General features: G+C 36.7%; 1 long non-coding RNA gene across 1 annotated transcript in view; it reads right to left on the minus strand.

The window, feature by feature from the left end:
* Positions 1-8,234: 8,234 nt before the first annotated feature.
* LOC129145027 (uncharacterized) overlaps positions 8,235-20,346 on the minus strand; it is a 185,821-nt gene continuing 173,709 nt past the window's right edge. The window contains exon 4 of the long non-coding RNA XR_008550013.1: positions 8,235-8,523. This is a non-coding gene — a long non-coding RNA (uncharacterized LOC129145027). The remainder of the gene's footprint in view (positions 8,524-20,346) is intronic.

A 20,346-nucleotide genomic window follows, 5' to 3' on the forward strand; every position in this document is an offset into this window, starting at 1 on the left:
GTCCCTCTCCCCCAACACACATATTGGAGCCCCCATCTCCAGTGTGGTAGTAATGGACATGGGGTATTTGGGGTGTATAGTCATGTGCCATTTAATGATGTTTCAGCCACTATGGACCATCATCAAGCACCTTATAGCCTAGGCGACTACTAGGCTGTCCTGTGGTTTGTGTAATTACTCTCTGATATTAGCACTCGGACAAAATCCCAGTGACGCATTTCTTTTTTCAGAAAGTGTCCCAGTAGATACCAACACATGAATCTCATAAGGTCACGAAGGTGGATTCTTTCCGATGGGATTAATATCCTTCTAAAAGAGAGACACAAGACCTGCCTGATGAGCACAAAGGCCAACCTGAAGAAAGTACTCACCAGACTTCCAGTCCGCAGACACCCTGATTTTGGACTTTTCTGCCTCCATCACTGTGAGAAATCAATGTTTGTTGAAACTACCTAGTGTAGGTTATCCTATAACAACTCACACTAAGATACACACACACACACACACACACACACACACACACACACACACACACTATTGTCGCTTTCTCTCTCCATAGCATAACTATTTCCTCCATTACCACTCATGATAAATAAATTCATGATCATTCCTGGAGTATTTTCTTTAAAATCCCCTCTTCTTTTTTTTTTTTTACTTGTTTTCTAAAACAGCTACAATCTCTGTCAGTCTGTCTGTTTCTCCCCTCCCCCACCTGTTTGTCTAAGTTTCATCTACATTTTCTTTTTGGTTTATAATACTTTCTCTAAAACTGAGTATTGTTACAAATTTCATAACTTCCCTATACCAGAGAGTTTCAATTTTATGCTATTTTCAGTAAACTATATATATGTTCTTTATCAGTTTCTGCCTTATCACATCATTTGTTCCAATTCTTACAGTAGCTTTTTATATTAGTATTATTTGCTAAAAAGTAGATAGAATCTTATATTAGCCGACCACAATCTTATGTGACATTTAACATTTTTATGTTCAATTTTCAACTTTTGTATGTTAGGGAGAATAATATCTAACACAAAAGCTATGGAAAAAAATAAATATGAATATATGTGGGCCTTATTTTTAAAATTTCAAATGATAAATGCCTGAATGTCTATATGTGATAACAGCCTGGCTAACTTGCTTCTTGTATTGTCAATTATTACTTCTCTTCATGCCCTAGTCATATGTTGGAAATTAGCCCCCTAATATCCTATGTGTCACTGTTTATAATCTAAACTTCTCTATAATTTATTTGTGTTTGGTTTATTGAGATCTCATTAATAGTAAGATCCATGTTTTACTGGGACTTTGCCTTCAATTGCCAATGTGAATGAAACCTCAAACTTTCCTAAAATTTCTAAACTATGACTTAAGGTATCCAGCAGTTTGTTCATCTATGTTCATGAAAAATTTTCCTACCAGGAGCCCAGGCTGCATGAGTATCAGCCTGCCAGCCTGGACCCCCAAGTCCAAGTGTGCCCCTGTGTCTGCATTTGCTGCAGCAACCCAGCCCCACTGTGGCTCAAGACTCTCTGCTCACACCCAGCTCTCAGGCAGCGACGCTGCATCCTCCAACAACCGGAATCGGGAAAGGAGGGAATTAATTACTGTTTCAATAATTCAAGTTTTGGTATTTTGAAACAAAGAAGAATATTCAAAAATGAAATATTTACTTGAAATTAAAATTTTAACTGCTTCACTTGTCTTGAGACTATGAAGTCACTTAAAAGATATAACAGTGTATGTACATTTTCTGATAAGACCCCTTTCATTTATTTGTAAGATGTCAAAATACCTGAGAAAATAGTCCATTGATCATATGAATTTTACTGAACTTCAAAAGAATTAAAATAGCATGAAAAATGAAAATTACACTTTAAAGGATAGTAAAAGATAAAAAAATAAGGTTATCAATCTCATATCAGCAAACCAAGTCTGATTCACCCTAGACATGCAGGAAAATGCAAAGACCCCAGATCTCATGCTATTTTGGCTCTGAATTTTTGTTAATAGATGGCAACTTCAGTGCTTCCTACCTCAGGAATACCTTGTCTCAAGAATCCCTGTTATGACCATCAACACAATATATAGTAGTACATTTTTCAGCACATCAACTCTATAATATGATTGTATGGCTTTTGGAAAATTATTTGTTATGCAATCTAAAAAATGAGAATGTTAACTTTTCTTTGTAAGATTACCATAGCAGTTGAAATAGGTTGTCAGAAAACTCATGACACATTTTTGCTTGAAAAACAGAGAAAAAATATGGTATGACTTTTCTGACAACTCAAATATTTGATCCCTTTAAATCTCTATTAGAATATTTCACACGTCTACATGTTGTCTCCCCTTCCCCAACCTGATTTTCTCACAATAAAATTCACCTTAACCCGGTTTTTTTCAGCTTTTTAACACATAAATACATGGTATCGACCATTATTTTAACATATAGTCTCAGGCTGAAGAATCAGGCTCAATTTGGTTAAGGGTTTTTTTTGTTGGCCTAACAACAAAAGACAATTAAACAAAGCAGCATTCAAAATGAGGTCTCTGTGATTCTAAGATATAGTATTAGTATTTAAGTGTTGCAATTCCTACAGCATGTGCTTAATATTTGACTCTAATCATCAGTGATTTCTAACTTCTAGATAGAGTAAGGTCTCATTGCTTTCTAAATTCAGTGATCCTTTGAAAAGGACCTAAGCTAAAATTGACTTAGCCTATTCTTACTTTATAGAGAGATCAGATTAATACTGAAGAAAACTTTTATAGGAATAATTAAGAATATAAGAATATGTCCTTGAGCTATGTGAGCACTTCAAAAGCACATAGTACATGTAACCATAGAAAACTCAATTATAATTTATTTGGATATAATCATAAAGTAACTTCCCCTAGAGGTTTTCTGAAGTAACATTTTTATGGCTTGTACTTTAAATATAATGTAGCTTTTATTTTAAAATAATCATGATCATAGCCATTTTAGTAACTTAGATTATCCTAATTATTGCATATTTCCCTACATTATAGTTCACCTGTGACTTATACAATGTCATCTTATCTGGTAATGCTTACTTCATGCCTACTGAATTTCAGACACACACATGCACACACAAATGCACACACAGACACACTTATTTTTCTTAATATTTAATTAATGTCTGCCTGGTCCTCTAGCACATAACCTTCAGGAGGACAGGGATCATATTTATTGTTGATGTATCCTCAACAACACAAAACTGAAATGTATCGATAATGTGTTTAAAAAACATGATAAATTAATGAAATAAAATAATATCATTGAGATTCCTTTCCATCAAATATACTCCTTCTGAATTTAAATTTAATAAGCATGACTTGAGTTCTTCGCCACTCACTAGACTTATAAGCTTAGAATTTTATCTGGAATTAATTACTAATCACAAGAGTCCTGTTAGGCAAGATGGCTTATAGTCACAACTTTATTCATAAGGGTAAGGACTGAAGACCTAACTGATCCTAGTGCTCTTTCCACTAAACTCCAAATCCTGATTTTCATGGATAATTGAAAGCATGCATAAGTGTTGTTTTAAGTAGCGAGTCAGCATTTACAGTGCATTGCTATTAAGTTATATGCCATGAGGATTAATTTGTCTTCTAGTTAATTATCCCTTTTTAAACCAAAAACACCATTATAGATCACATAGTCCTATGGGATCCTTAATTTACAAAGCAGACAAAGGAAAAGGACTTTGGTTGCAAAGGATTTAGGAGATAGAGCCTAAACAGCTGACTTCTCTTCATTCTCAATTAATCCCTGAGAGATCTTCAAAGAGCTGAAGAACTCTGCAGAATACTGTATGCCAACCATGAATTTTGTCCAAACTCTCAAAGTTTCACAGGTGGCCTAGACTAGAGAAGTCATAGTTAACATTGGCATGAGTGATTTCTTGGAAAAATAGAAAACCTAATATGAGTGGATTCAAGAGAGATGAGCTAGTACAAGCAATGAGAAGTCTTTGATGGGTTGGTCAATATGCCCAGGCCCTCTGTTCACTAATCAATTCTCAGGGGAGGTGGGAGGCTGTTGGTGTCCCACAGAGTCTCTTTCCTTGATGATTACATTTGAAAGGGATAGCTCCCAGGTCCCTGAGGAAGACATTTCTAGGTAACAAAACTGACAAGAGGCTGAGTGACTTACTGTAGGGTAAGGTAAAGTATCAGGCTTTTCGGCCCTCCTGCCATTAGGATTGATGATGGATCTGTGGTCCTGAATGCATGCCTGATGGCGGACACCTGGAGTAGGGTGTGGGCAGTTGTAGGTGGGTACACCTGGGCTGAGAGTCTGAGCTTATAAGGGCGGTGTTTCAGGGATGCCAGCAGAGCAGGGAAAGAGCGAAACAGCAGAGCAAAAGAGAAGAAATGAGGAGAGAAGCAGAAGCCATGAGAGAATGCCGGAAAGCCCAGAAAGAGTGAAGATTTGCTGGGGGTTAGGAGACCTGTCAGCCTCCTGGCCACTCAGCACCCCTGCCTGCCGTGTACCTGGTGAATCCCAATAAAACCCTGAAAAAGCCGGCGAGGGCTCCAGGACTCTCCTTCATCCGTCTGCTCGAATCATATTGATCCTGCTCCGTCCCTTCCTGCCACTACACTTACACTCCAGAGGGACAGAGAACTTCCAATCCCAAGTGTTCTAAAGTAAATGATCTAAGAAAAGGAGATGAGCGGTCTAGTTTCAGAAAGAAACATGTCAGGATGCAGCCAAGCTGAGGGGAACATTGAGGCTCCCTCAGTCATGTGGAATCTGGGCAAGAATGGAAGGATGTCAGGCAACACTGGGCAGATGCATAGTAAACATTATCAGGATCCATGGGTTCAAGACTAATAAAAATGGGTAATGGTGAGCTGGGAAAAATAGAAACTGGTGGTTAGGAAACATTTAAAATTGAGGGATTGTTACAGTAAGAACTATAAGGTTGTAGGCTATAAACATGCAAGCGGGACGCTGAGGTAAGATGGAGAAAAGTTATGTAAAAGATGAGGTGCTTTGGATATCTGTCAATCGGAGGCTTGTCATCACGTTAAAGTAAATAAAAGTGAAGATGGGGATTTTCATTGAGATAAATCGCATGAGTCTAGTGTGAAGGACTTAAAATCTTTGATGTTTAAGAATACCTGGGAAATGTATAAACAACTATAAGGGAGTGCTATGACCTCACCGCCATCAGTGAAAACAAGTTTTCTTTTTTTTTTGTTTGTTTCAGAATGGAGGGGCAGAAATGATCTGGGTGTGGAAAGGAGGCAGAAACCAACTCCAGACTCCAGGCGCTCAAATGGGAGAAGAAAGCAGCCACAAATGAGGGGCTGTTTGTTGTTTTTTTTCTTCCATGTTTCAGTTGGAATAAGTTAATATTTTTTTTTTTTTAGAAAATGATGTCTTCAACTGATTGATTCATCCCTGCAGGAAAGTCTGTTTTCTCCCACACACAAATCTTTTGTATATTATGTTTCGAGTTAGTGTTTAACAGATATATTACATAAGACCTAAAGACATGAATTCTCTAAATCATTTAAATATAATAGAAATCACATTGACAAGTAACATTTTGCTAGCATTTAATCTATGGCAAAAATCCAGACATCCCTCATGCCATATTTATGTTCCTTAAAATATGTTAAACAGATATTTTATTTTGAATGCAAAAAAAAAAAAACAAAAAAGATGAAAAGTATGTTCCAATATATCTTTGAAGTTATGGAAGATTTGGTTGCAAGTTCTAGAAGGTATAAAATTAAAAGTATTCGTGGGGTTTGGATGAGATGGGAGCCTAGATCCAATCAGAGGACAAAAGAAAACATCCAGATGAATGAGCATCTGATGATGGGTCACCTGAAAGTTTTAGACTGAGGGTAAGGGCTGAATAAATAGGGTTTCAATGGATGGTGTTATCAGTACTGTTGTTCACTTAGGGTAATCAAAGTCATCACTGCGAGCATTGCCGTCTTCTAGGAATTAATCTCGGGGGCAGTGTAAGTCATGAAGCAGATGGCGTCTTGGCAAAGGGAAATGATTTGCCAGGAACAAGGGAGGGGGATCTGCGGGCCTCCCTTAAAACTCTCAACAGGCAATGCCTGGCCTAGGGAAGGAGCTTTATCAAGGCCACTTGATTATAGTGATAGTGATTGCTTCCATTAACATGAAAACTTTGAGCATTACAATGAAATGATTCATGATGTCATTATGATAGCATTAAAAACACATAATTGCTTAGTCCTTCACTTACTGTTTAACTAGAAAGACTGACCATTTGTGGATAATCACCACTGGGTAAAACACTCATGCTCACATTTATTCCATGAATCAGATTAAATTGTATTTTGGTGCACTCATTTATTTTTCCACTTGAAGGTGAAAGAAAAGAAAGTCATTCAATAAAGAAAAAAATCTCCTTTATACTATTTACCTATAAATCTATCATTGTGATTTTTTTTTTTTGGTGAACTATCATAGAAGGTGATTTGCTAATACAGAGGTGAGTGATCTGTAGAGCAAATGGCATTTTTCAGAGGCTCTCATTCATTCCTGCTACACTTCCCTTTCTTTCCAAACCCTGTCAGTCCCCAGCCACTGCAGTTACAACTCACTGTGAGACACCTTAGGAAGAAATAGATTTTATGAGATTATTCTGCTCTCCACAAACCTACTATTTAGTCAATGTTGTCAGGTTCTTGCAGCTAACAAGCCACTGTGTCAAAATGACATTTCTTCATAACTCGTATTAATGTTTTACAATTTGCACTCCTGAGGTATAGCCTGCTTAATCAATTTCGCAGAGACCATGCACATTTCTCTAAAAATGCCAACTATGAGCCTGTTTTGTTTGGACTGTACAAAAGGAAATGGAATTTCAAAACAATCTATTAGGTGGTATGTGTGTATGGTGTAAAATTTTAATTATAAAGAAGGGGTCTTAGCTTGGGTTCCTCCAGATGCTGACTCTAAGATAAATATTTGAGTAAATCATTTATTTACGAGAAGAACTAACACAACAGTTTAGATATAAAGTCAGACTCACAGATCTTACACATTATCAAGCATTATGATAATGTTAAAGAATAAAAGCTGTCAAGACCCAGAGGTGAATTAAGGAGATGGTCCAGGTAGCTGAGAGCTGCTCCTCCTGAAAACTGTCTTTCAGATTTTGTACACATGCTGTCTAATCTAGGGCAATAAAGGAAGTCACCTGAGAGATGTTTGGCTTCTACCAAACAGCAGGAAGAGCTTGGATAATGAAATATACCCAATATATCTGTGCAAAATAACATAGGCAATGGAAGATGATGAAAGTGATACAAGGATGCACAAAAGAAATTAATTAATACTCGCCACATAGTACCAAGCATGCAGTAGGATCTTTAGCAATATCATATGTGTGACAAGAGCATTTTCTCTCAGTAGCATAAATGCTACCAATGAAAATAAGCTCTAGCAAGTTTTGGTCTAGATCAATTTATTGCACTCTGATTTTCAGTCAAATTTCTTCTCTTATCCTATAAATTTGAATAATTAGACGGTGGCTGTTGTCTTCCGCCTTATTATTTCTAGAAAGCCTAGAAAAAAACCCAGAATTTTCAGATTTACATTTGTCATGCAGACAAAATGTGCATTTGTTCTTATGCACTCATGAAAGGTGATAGATCCTGCTCTGTATGCCTATTTTTCACATGCGGAGTGACATTGTATATTGATGATGGCTGTCAAAATAAGATGATTTCCATCGGAGTCAATTTTGATGATGTGTTCTCCAAAAAGAGAATGCATTCCTTCAGTGTAAATTGTTAGACTGTGTGTGCAACTTAGAGTATTCCAATATATTACAATAGCTTTTGGCAAAGTAAAACAAAAAACAAAAATAAAAAAAAGGAAAGAAAAAAAGAAAGGAAATACTTTTAGATTTGTTTAAAGAGTGTGAGGTTGCTATTGTTACTTAGCAATTTTTGAGTAATTTCAAGTACAGACATTAAAATGTTGAATATATCCAAAATTTGCTGACTATATTCCCATTCTAGATATTTCTTCCTTATTGCAAAGGTAATTGTTAGCATACTAGAATGACTCTGCAATCACATGTATTGTTTTGTAAGAAAGGAAGGAAGATACTCAGGAAATGTTAGTTTATTTCTTCAGTTGCTAAATGTCACCTTAAATTTAACCCTGTTTAAAAATTATTTGAAAACATACTTGATTATTTTTAAAGGAGTTTGATTTTTTTTCACAGCATAACTTTGCTCAAGTGTTAGTACTGTCATATTCTTAAAATTCATAAAGCAATCTGGTCTCCCAGGTAATAAAACAAAAAGCATATCCAAAAGCTTAAAATTCATAGAAAGAAAGAATGTCTTGAGTTGCAAAACCTGGTGGAAGAAGACATGAAGGTCAATATTCTTTCTCAGTTGAGCCTGCAGCTTACTGCTTTGTCCTCCCAGAGTCCTATCCTGTGCTTGTTGGTCACTTTCTCCCAAGAGAATCTCCACAGCCACCTTCAAAAAAAAATATCCACAAATACACCCAAGAATGAATACATTCAGTAGTTTTAATAGTTGTCATATTTGAAATTAGAAAGGTTAATTTTTCGTTTTCTGGTCATGACTATATTTTCAAAGTAGAATAACAGAAAATGATTTTTTAGCAGTGTTAACTTAGATTCATATGTTAACTTTGACTGGGGATTTTGGAATGTTGTCTGAGCCTCCACAAAAACTAAGGGAAGATTCAAAACAGGTGCATAAGTAATAGAGAGAAGTTAACATTGAAAATGTGCTATTTCATAGATAATGAAAAACTTTCATAAGAAGAAAACCAAATTTTAGATGGCCTCAGCTGTTAACATCTAAAGTAAATTAACAATGCACATCTCCTTCCTGCTTGGATAAATTTGACTCTCAGTAATTCTTTTAGGTGAACAAAATGACTGAAAGACAGGAGACAAGAGAAGGCCACATAAAAACTTGATAAGTTCATAGGAATAATGAAGTCTAAAAAGAACTCTGTGCTTTATGGGTATGACCACTTGCACTTAATTTGAGTGGGATCAAGTAGGAATCAAGCAAGGACTCTGTAATGTTGTGTTCTAAAAAGAACCTGAGACTTGGATCAGAAAGATTCTAATAGTTCAAGAACCAAAAAATACATTTCAGTCTGCAAATCTTCCTGGGTAGGAAAAAAGGACCTCTTCAGATGTGACTCAGGGTAATAACAAAGAAAAGATGTTCCAGTGTGCACATCTTAGAGTTATGGAGAAGAGACCTCAGAGTTTATATCAGTAGAACTGTATTCTATCAAAGAACACATCCTCTTTCTGTAAAGGGGAATCACAGAATACTTGTCCTTAAGTATTTCAGAATTGCTGTTAAGTAGTAGTTGCTATGTGACTTTCATTCTTTTTCATTCCAAATAGTATTTGCTACAGGATATCCTGTTCCATTTTCACCATCATATGCTATTTGTTTCTATTTCATTCACGGCCTCTAAATAAAGGGGATCACATCTGATGATGAATAGCCAACATAGGATCCTAGATTTCAAATCTAATCCATGTATGTGTAAAACCAAAGCAATACCATCATTGCAGAGGAGAAAGTGTTTTTGCATGCAGAGGGGAACAATCAGCATTACCAAGGAATGTACTTATTACTCTGTTATTGTCAACATCCTTCACTGCCTCCTCTTAAATACATTTTATAACCAAACCCTATGCCTTACGGCTTCCTGCCACATGGACTTTGCTATATGATCTTCATTAGCCAATAGACTGTGAACAAAAATGTCAATGAGTCAGTCCAAACAGGTTTTAAGAGGCACTCCATGTACTCATCAGTCCTTTTTGTTCTCCCATGCCCTGCCATGAAAACAGTACAACCCAGGTAGTGATCTTTTCCTGCATTCTGTGTCCCACAATGAAAAGATCACCACACCCTCCTGCACCAGTCCAAGGCAGTGAAGCCCAGAAAATGTACAGCTGCAACCTTGGAGTTGCTTGTTGCTCTAGCAAAAGTTGAGTAATAGAATATATATTTAAACTTAATCAAGCAGGAAACACATTTGAACATGCAAAATATGAATCCAGCAATATGTGTTCAATAAGTCTCTGAAAATAAATTTGCAATTTGGAATCTTCAGTTGAATCTTCAGGTGAATTGAGAAATTAAAGCATAATAATTTGTGAAATGCATTTCAATGCATTTAATAAAAAATCTGCAACAAAACAGAATGTGATGTAAATGCAATCAACCCTGAAAACCCATAAGTAATGCAGTTAATAATATTTAAAAGAGAAAGGGGAAGAAAAGTTTTGAGGTTGTGAAATCACATTGATTATCTCATTTGAAACTGGTAAACAATTCTTAAAAATGAGAACATTCGAAAGTTTAAGAAGAGTAGCTTAAAAATAATGGAAAAATATTAGAAAAAATAACCATCAAAAATAGGAGGTAGGGCCTCCCAGGTGGCACAGCAGGTTGAGCGCAGCACTGTGAAGCTGTCTGCAGCCTCTTCAGTGCAGGTTCGATTCCCGGCTGGCCAGGGAGATTCCCACATGGTGTGGCAGACCTCTCCTGTTGCACCTGCTGCTCCCCTCAGCAGTGTATTTCAGTTTATCTGCCTGTTCTGCTCCCTGCTCTGTCTCTGATGAATCCTCTCACCCTCCCACAGCTCTGACCGGTACCCCAGGTCTTGTATAAAAATAAATCTTTAAAACAACCAACCAAACAAACAAACAAACAAACAAACAAACAAACAAACAAACAAACAAACAAACAAACAAACAAACAGGAGGTATCTGATGATTGTAATATGCTGCCTGGAACCCCTTTCAATGAAGGACATGTGACATTTGATTAAAAGCTGAGAATATTTTAGATACTGTTAGCTGTTTGCATCTTCAAAGGTGGCCTCAATGGCAGTCACTTAGTCCATCACACTCTACCGCTTAGCAGAGTACAAATAATTGGCCATTCCAGCTCAAATCATGTGCTCTCTGAGGGATCTCTGTTCCTCCAGAGCTCCTAGACCATCTATCTCAATTATTGTTGAGCTTACATTCCAGATCAATTTCTTCCTCTGTCCAAATATGCTTCCTGTTCCTCCAACCCACAAATGTGTATACAAAGTGCACTTCTTAATAAATTTCTTACAGTATATGCGCCCCAGAGACCAATTTCCAACACGAATATGTGGAGGTTGGCTTTCCTGCACCAAGCAGCAGTTCTTGGACAAGTGTCCAAGATTCCAACATAATTCTAATGCTATCTACCTTGAGATAGTGTCAGATTCCACAGCTTACAAGACTCAGTGTCCCAAGGCCACTTTCTACTTCATATCCCAACTTCAAGTCGCAAACAAGTCCTCAGTGGCTGCCAGTGCTTCTGGCCAACAAATTACAGATCAGAGATTCCCGGGATACCCTCCTCAGTCTTGATCAATTTGCTAGAAAAGCACACAGAACTCAAGAAATGAGTTTACTCACCAGATCATGGATTAATTAGAAAAGATATAACTCAGAAACAGCCAGATGGAAGAGATGCAAAGGGCCAGGTATGGGGAAAAGACAGAGATTCCATGCCTTCTTCAGTTACCCCACTCTCACCAAATCTCCACATTTTCACAAACCCAGAAGGTCTCTGAAGCTTCTTTTGGATTTTCATGAAGGCTTCACTTCACAGACATAGTTTATTTATTAACTCTTTAGCCCTTGGCAATTGAACTGAACCACCATTCTACCTCCCCCGCCAGGAGGATGGTGAGGACTGGATATTCAGACCAGCTAATCACTTGGTTGATTCCTCTAGCAACCAGTTATCATCCAAAGGCACCTCCCCAAAACTCACCTGATTAACATAAGAGACACTTATCACTCCCCACAGGTAGGAAATTCCAAGGCTGTTGGGAGCTGTAATGGACGAAAACCAAATATATTTTGGCATCTAAATGACTAAATAGATTATCTCCTATAAATCACAACATCACACATGCCAACTTTATCACAGAACTTCCTTGCTGGGAACTCAAGCTACAACAGAAGGTAAAGGGAAATGAAAGTGTCTTAACCCAGGTTCCTCCAAATGCTCACTCTAGACAAATATTTGAGTCAGTAGTTTATTTAGTTGGAGAATTAACACAAAAGTTCAGATGTAAAGCCAGAGGCACAAGAAATAGAGATCTTATCCATTATCAATCTTTATGAAAATTTTAAGAATATAAGCAATCAATACCCTGAAGTGAATTAGGGAGAGGTTGTGGCAACTGAAAGCTGCTCCCCAGTGATCCAATCTAGGTAAGAGAAATTATGAGCTGGTAGAATGAGCTGTCCCAAGTCCTATTTGAACAGGTGAACCTGAAACTGAGCAGGGAAGATATCAAGACTGGTGGGTTCTCATCTGTACACTCACAATTCCAAGTCATGACTCAGGCTCAGGATGCAGCAACAGAAGTGTTTATTTACAGAGGGGTGACTGAGATAAGGAAAGAGTTCTTCACGTTGCAAATGATCGACTGTCCTACCCCAGACAATGACCGTGGTGTCCAGCAGTCCACACCAGAGGCTGCTTGTGTAAGATGGTGTTGTCCCTTTGACCAGAGCCTGGAACTGGTAGTATACCAGTAAATGGACCAGGAGCCAACTAATCTGTGGGGACTGGAGGTAGTCACAGCAGCAATCAAAGGTGGGGCTGAGCAGTGCCAGGCGCCCAACTGGACAAGTCTTTGGAGGTGCTGAGCATAGGCAAGTGCACTCCTGATGAAGGAAGGTGAAGTGAAGGTGTCTATGAAGGTCTTCCCAGAACGGAGTCCAGATGAGTCTGTCCTGAAGTCTTTCCCAAGCTCACTTAAGCCTTGACTTAGACCTCCCCTCACCACCCAGACTACCTGCCTTTCAAACCTGATTGGTCCATTTTCCCAAACAGCTGTTTCCAAGACTAGATTGTTGAGCCTAATTGGCCCCATTGGGAGCCTGAACTTGAACCTGAGCCTGGGATGTGCTGTACCCAGCTGAACGGTGCCGACAGGTTTAACCCCGAACAGTGCATCTCCAAAACTGCATTAGCTTTTCTGTCTCTCTTTTTTTTTTTTCTTTCTAAAATCCAAACTGGGCTATAGTGGGGTTTCCATCAATCCTGGCTGCTTTGACATAGCCCATGCTTAAGCCACTCAGCTGTGGGCCCCAGAACCTTCAGAGAACCAAGAGGTGAGAGGGATAATCTTATAGATTGACTCATGGCCTGGTCCAAAAATTTGGCCCACCACATTGACCATGAAGCACTGTAATATATAAAAAAAAGTTAGATCCTAACTTTGTGATTATCTCACAATTCCCTGAAGGGAGAATGTGACCCACTTACGTATGTCCAGGTGTAACACAACACAACCTAGAACAAGCTACTTTGCTGCTCTCCTTCCCCTCACCTCGCCCCCCACCATGGATGTATCCTTTAAATATCCCCTTCTAATTCCTTTAAAGAGGCCAGTCTTATTGTTTCTTGTCCTGGTTTCCTCACACATGAATCTCTAATAAAGTCTTCCCTGTTTCAATGACAACTGTTCTTTTTGGTGACTTATTTCCCTAGTGGGCAAAGGACCCACGCTTTTGGGTCAGAGTCAGTGACACCCCTACTTTATTTCATATTTTGTACACATGCTATGTAGTTACATTAATAAAGGAGGTCTCCTATGAGATATTTGGATTATATTACACAGTAGGAAGTGTTTTGTTTATGAAAAAAATTTAATAACCTATATCATTATGTAGCTTATGGTGCATTTTTCAGGGAGTTATAACATCCAAAACCCATTGATTGTAGGTTTGTTCACTGTAAATAAATATAAGCCAGGGACTTTTCTGCTTAAAGAATTCTCCAAGCACATGTTATTAGTATAGTTTGTAAAGACAAGAGTTCTGGTTATCATCACATTTATAAGGGGATAAGTTTGGTGGAGCTGTGTTCTTCCTTTTGCTGGGAGTTTTCCCATTCAAATATCTGTTGCTTTAATTCCTTCCTCCTTAATAAAACTTGGTAGAGGGTGTGACAAAGTAGGAAGTTAATAAGGGAAGTAAAGAAAATCAATAACAAGCCTACCAACCAGAGGGGCACTAGCAATTTATTCAGTTAAGGAACCTCTGAGAAACTATGAAACAAATCTCAGCACTGTTTCAATAAATAAGAAAGTGAGATAATTTCCCATCCATTCTATTTGCCTCTCTCTGGTTGACTGGTATTCCAGGAGGTCTTAATTGGACACTTGGATGCAGAATGTTCAAGTAAACCAAGAATATCCTCAGATATTAAGAAACAGATTCATGGTGTTGAACCTCAGGGTATGAGAATGGTCTCCTGGCCCCCTGCCACTAGGCTAACTTACACAATTAGTGAAGAGGGTATGGAAAGAACAATGACACCACCTGTTATGCAATACAAAGACAAGGATATTAATATGCATTAATGTGATTTCCATAGTTAAAAGTCAATGTAAACTTTTCTAAATAAAAAAAGCACAGTATATAACCAGTGAAACAAAAATGAAATCTTCCTAAATGTTGGAAGAAGCTATAATATCAAGTAAAATAGAGAACACGATGTGACAAATTAAGAAGCGATACTAAAAAGGAAACTGAACCTAAATTCACATCATGGAACTAAAAATCAAAACACACTTGCCACATCAATCAATGCAAAAGGATCACAACTCCACCATGAATTGTATGTGGAAGACAAACTGTAAGGTTAGATATAAAAGTGGGATCTATAAGACAGAATACAAACAAAAAGAAAGTAGGTGCTCCAGTTTATATTTAGACAAGTATATTTTATATGAGAAGCATTAAATGAGATAAAAAGGAAACGATCAATAGTTAATTCTTCAAATGAAAATTCTAACAATTATAAATATCTACACACCCAACAAAGCACACATTCTTTAAAATCACACACAAAGCAGTCAACCTATACTAGGCTATTTTCAAAGTAATTAAATCATTCATAGTGCGCTCACTGAGCAGAGTAGAATTAAGTTTGAAATCAATAATAAAAGCATAAAAGAAATTCCAACTTCAAGCAAGTTAAACAATAGTGTTAACTTATACTTGAGTCAAATAAGAATCTTTAAGATTTTAAAAATGCATTTAATTTAATGATAATGAAAATATTTATGTCACAACTGAAAATCGGTGTACCCAATCTGATCTATGAATTTAATGGAATACAAATAAAATATCACAGCAGATTCCCCCCCCCTTTTTTTTTGGTCAAATTAAAGAAGCTTATTCTTCAACTTTATGGATATTCAAAGGACAAAGAGCAGTCAAGTGATTTGAAAAAGAAAAAAAGTAGAGGATTTATTCAGCCAGATATTAAAAATACCAGATATTAAAGCCGCAGTAGTTAAGACAGTTTTGTATTGATGCAAGGAAAGGGAAATAACAAAAGAAACAAAAGACAGATGAGAATAGGCTTGAAACTCGTACATCGATGGTCAGCTAGCTCACTTAGGTAGTCTTTGCAATGCAGTGATACAAAGATAGTCTCCTTAGTAAATAGTTTGAGTGAAAACTTCGGAAAATATTTTCATTCCCTTGAAATCAGCAAACATTTCATAACATGATGCACAATGAATTAACCACTATAGGAGTGGAAACTTTTTTCCCTTCTCTTCCAGGTTCTTTAACTGGTCTAATAATTAAAATGAACAAAAGATATCGATAGATGCAAAATCATACCTATGGGAGCCTTATATAAATAAGGGACATGAAGGCAGTTAGAAATTGAAAATTATATGCCTTCAGAGCTAAAGAGAAATGAGTATCTGGAATTCAAAAGGGCAAGAGACAGTTCACAGGAAAATAAGATAGAAAATGTTTGGTGAGCAACTTTGCCCTGCCATACCGATAAGTCTTTCTGATATACAAAGTTATCTGTGGTAATAACTCTCTTGCTGGTATAGATTCTATATCTAAATTCTTTTAGGAACTTAAAAGAGAAGTAAAAAGTTTTTCCTAAGTCTTTTTTGACTTTAGCTCAAAACAATTTACATACCAAAATGACATATTTTGTAGGTGTATATTTTGCTCTTTCTTACCACAAAAGGAATAATTGATAAATTAGTCTTCATTAAAATTAAGGAAACCCTGCTCATCAAAATACATTATGACAAGAATGCTATTGAGTATAATTTTATTACTTAATTACCAAATTTGTTGGGGTGTTCAGCTTCTATAATTTGATTTGCTTTATTTGTTGTATGTGTCATAAAAACATAAATCACAGTTTTGTTTTGTTACTTACAGTGTGGTTGAAAAATCCTTCTGATTTGTAAAAATCCAATGTCTTGGGCCAAAATTAATAAGCTACTGTGTGGGGCTCTTGACATGAATAGAGAGATTTTACACTGAAATATGGAAAAGATTATGGGAAAATTAAATATTGGAAAGACAAAATTGTCAAGAGGAAAGTGCAGGAAAAGAGAAAAACTTAGAAGGAGAAGGAACCCTAAGAATATATCTTGATCTTAAAATTTGGAAAGGAAATTTTCTAAAATTGACAACATATTTCTGATATATAAAATGTTGGAAGACAGTACTCTCTAAATCTTGGCTGCTTTTATAAACTTTGAAAATAAGCCTCAGGGCCAGAGTCCACAGCTGCCCTGAGTTTCATGTTGTAGTATTTTAAGCACATTGATAGTTCAAAACATGGCCTCTCACTTCCCAGAGAGCATGAGCAGTATGTGTGCTTACCCGCACCTGACTTAGCCTTTCCAATACGATGTTAAGACTGACTTTCATTGTGGCATCTTAATATAATTAGTGCCTTATTTATGTATCCATAGATTTCTATTTTTTCTTCTAATTCTTATTTTCTTCTTCCTTCCCATAGTCAGTTTGTGTAATGATTTATTTAACCAAAATATAGTAAATGTTAAATATAACAATTTAATAAATTTCTGAGGTCATAAATGGCCATCTATTTAACCTCAATGGCAGTTTAGATATAGTGTAGGTGTAACTGAAGTGTTCAGTAATTCCTGAAAAAAAATTAAAAAAACAAACTAAGGCAGTCTTGCCTAACCGTTACCATAGACTTTTCTCAGTAGGCCCAGAGAAGACCGCTTGTCACCTTGTATGGGAATGAGAGGTCAATCAAGGCCCTTTGGCCCTCAGGAGATATATTACCATTGATAAAAGAATGCAAACCAGTTTGAGTAAGGGCCCAGAAGGCTAGTAGAAGCTTCTGTTCTTGCTGAAGTCATTTACTACTCCCTAATCAGAGAAGAGATCAGTTTTTCCTAAATATCTCACTCATCCTTACTCTCAAAGTAAGGATGCAGTCACCCCCACATTGCCTGTCATGTGAGCCTCCCCACTCTGGACTTGAGGCCCAAGGTCCCAAAACATAGGATAAATACTCCTGCCCTGCTCCATTATTTTTTAAAATTTGCAACCATGAAATTTTCCCATAGGTATGCTATTGATTATTTTTCCTTTGCTAATCTATCTGTTTTGATGACTCATCCAGCCTTAGAAGAACCCAGAGGGGTATAAGATGATTTCTTTTGCACTACTGGCTCAAACAATAAAAAAAAAAATCAGGAATCTAACTATTCCTCAAATTATTTCAAAGTAAAAAACAATGAAATCCTTAGCACTTACGTTACTTTTGATCTTTTGAAAACTCATATCCTATCTATTGTTCCTTGTGAAATGCATTTATCAATTGAAATAAGAATGAACACAAAATTTTTCTGAAGATTCTGAGTAGTTTCTTCTGAAAAGCATCATAACACACAGATATTCAAGGTAATATACATGTAAAAACAAAAACAAAAACAAAACAAAGGTAGCAGGATTGGCACAGTTGAAACGTGGTTGAACAAATGCAGTAAGTCTATGAAAAAATGTAGTCAGTTTTGCCCAAGGTCATGTAAGTCCCAAAGTGTATGAACTAAAATACCCTAAAGTATCTTATATTATCAATAGAAATAGTAATAGTAATTCCTATGTACCATCACCAGAGTTTATGTTGCAGGACATTTGGGATTTGTCCCAAGAATCTGTGCTTTCAACATAGCCCACCAAGGTGACTTGCACTGCAGGTGATTCAAGAATTGCACTTTAGTCACGTGGATAAACCTTGGGCATATGACTGAAACCACTGAGTTCTAATCAGAGACAAGGAGCTGAGACACTGTCAAGAACAACAAATGTTATCAATAATAAAACCTTACATATCTGAATTCAAACATTTAGAAGTGGAAAACTGAGTCAAACTGCAGTATCATAAGCACTGTATCTGCTTTGTTGTCCTGCAGAAGGCAGGATCTGTTCCCTATTGCTTTGAAAGTCAATATTGATGTAGCCACAAAAGCAATGAGGGACTTTTGTGTACACCAATGAAGCCAACATGATGTCAATAAAAATTAATAAATAATAGTAAGACTTAGTAAGTTCTGAGATATGATTTTGGCTGCCTATAATCAGTAGGAATATCTATTTTCCTTTATAGTTACCTGAAGTTTTAAATAGAGGAGTCAGCAATTTCTTAGCTTTAATGATGCTCACAGTATTATCTCAAACAATTTCCAATGCATAAAGTGTTTATTTTTAAGATAAAAGTATTATTTGGAAAATACTATTCTATACTAACCACTTTAATTGTATTACTTGAGTTCTGTCAGCTGAATAAAATAAATTTCAATTGAAAATTCAATAAGAGGGCCTCCCCGGTGGTGCAGCGGTTGAGCGCTGGGTTGCGAAGCTGCCCGCAGCCTCTCCAGCGCAGGTTCGATCCCCGTCTGCTCCCCTGTCCCCGGAGGAGGGTCCCACATGGCGCGCAGACCTCTCCTGCCGCCCGCTGCTCCCCTCAGCAGTGTACTTCGGTCCTTCTGCCGGTTCTGCTCCCTGCTCTGGCTCTGGTGAATTCTCTCACCCTCCCGCGCTTCTGACTATACCCAGTGATTGAATGAATAAATAAAAATAAATCTATAAAAAAAATTCTTAAAAAAAAAGAAAATTCAATAAGAAAAAGTTCATGATTAACTCTATCACATAGCAAAATGATATAACACTCATTACCATTAAATATATATCAATCTTGTAAATCTATTTAAAACAAATCAAAGGCAGTTTTTGTAATGTGGTTATTATATTATGGAAATACTCTGTTGTAGCCAAACTCCTTCAGAAAGTGGATTCCACAGCAAGACTTCAGAAATTGGCTCAACAATAAAAAGCCAAGTAATGACTTTCACTTTCATGTATTTTTGTAATTTTGAAGGCATTAGGGTAACATGTAGAAGATGAGAAAAAACTATTGGCATATAAATATCCAACCAAGTACTAAAGTTTAGCAAAACCAAAGTGAACACAAAGATAAATACCCAGAAATTGCTGTTAAAAATATTTTGTGAAGATTATAATTCTAAATATGGGAAAAGCAAAAATGATTTCTTTTAAAGAGTAAAGTAAGTTATAGCTGACACTGAAATAAAGCCTTCCCACCTACCTGTGAGAACAACTTTTAGCTGCAGGTGAGTAAGTAAACAAGTCCTAAAAAGCTTTCAGAGGAATAAAACAACAAGGAGTAGAAATGGACAAAAACATATTCCAGGGAACAAAGAAGCCGGTCATTTCTGTAACTTTGCAGAGATGGCTGGTGAGCTATGTCTGAGAACACAGCAGCCGGGAAAAGCAAGACCTTCTCCTCAGCTTTTCAGGTACAAGGAGTATTTTGGTGACTATTCTGACCAGTGCTTTTTAAAATATTTTTTTAAAAATTTATTTGTTATTTTAATTTCTATTTATTTATTTGTATTTTTTTATTGAGGTAACATTGGTTAACCCCATTGTATGTGATTCAGAATTGCAGGGTCAGACCTCCTTAGATGTATGTCACTACACCAAAAATGATTAGATGATACTGCCTTTTGTTAATCAGAAATAATTTTATAGAGAGTTTTTGCTGGCACATCATAGCACCAGATAGGCAATAAAGTATTGATATTTGAGTCCCAATTTGAAAGAATAAATGTATCTACTGAGCTATAGAGAGACCATTTATCTTCTGAGTTATTAAAATCTCCTATTTCAGCTTGATACAAGAAGAATAAATTCAATGAACCAGTAAATTAGAGGTTTAAGTAAGCCCAAAAGGAAGAGATGACAAGTGATACCACAGAAAAATTATGGGCTTTGAAGTCACACAGATCTGGATTCAATATTTAGTTAGGAACTTAATCACCTCATAACCTTGTAAAAGACACTGTGTCTAGATCGTCATGCTCTTTATATAAAAAACTTACAAAATGATGGTCATGATTTG

The sequence above is a fragment of the Talpa occidentalis genome, unplaced genomic scaffold (genome assembly GCF_014898055.3).
Source record: "Talpa occidentalis isolate TD23 unplaced genomic scaffold, MPIMG_talOcc4v2.1 talOcc4.8, whole genome shotgun sequence".
NCBI lineage: Eukaryota > Metazoa > Chordata > Mammalia > Eulipotyphla > Talpidae > Talpa > Talpa occidentalis.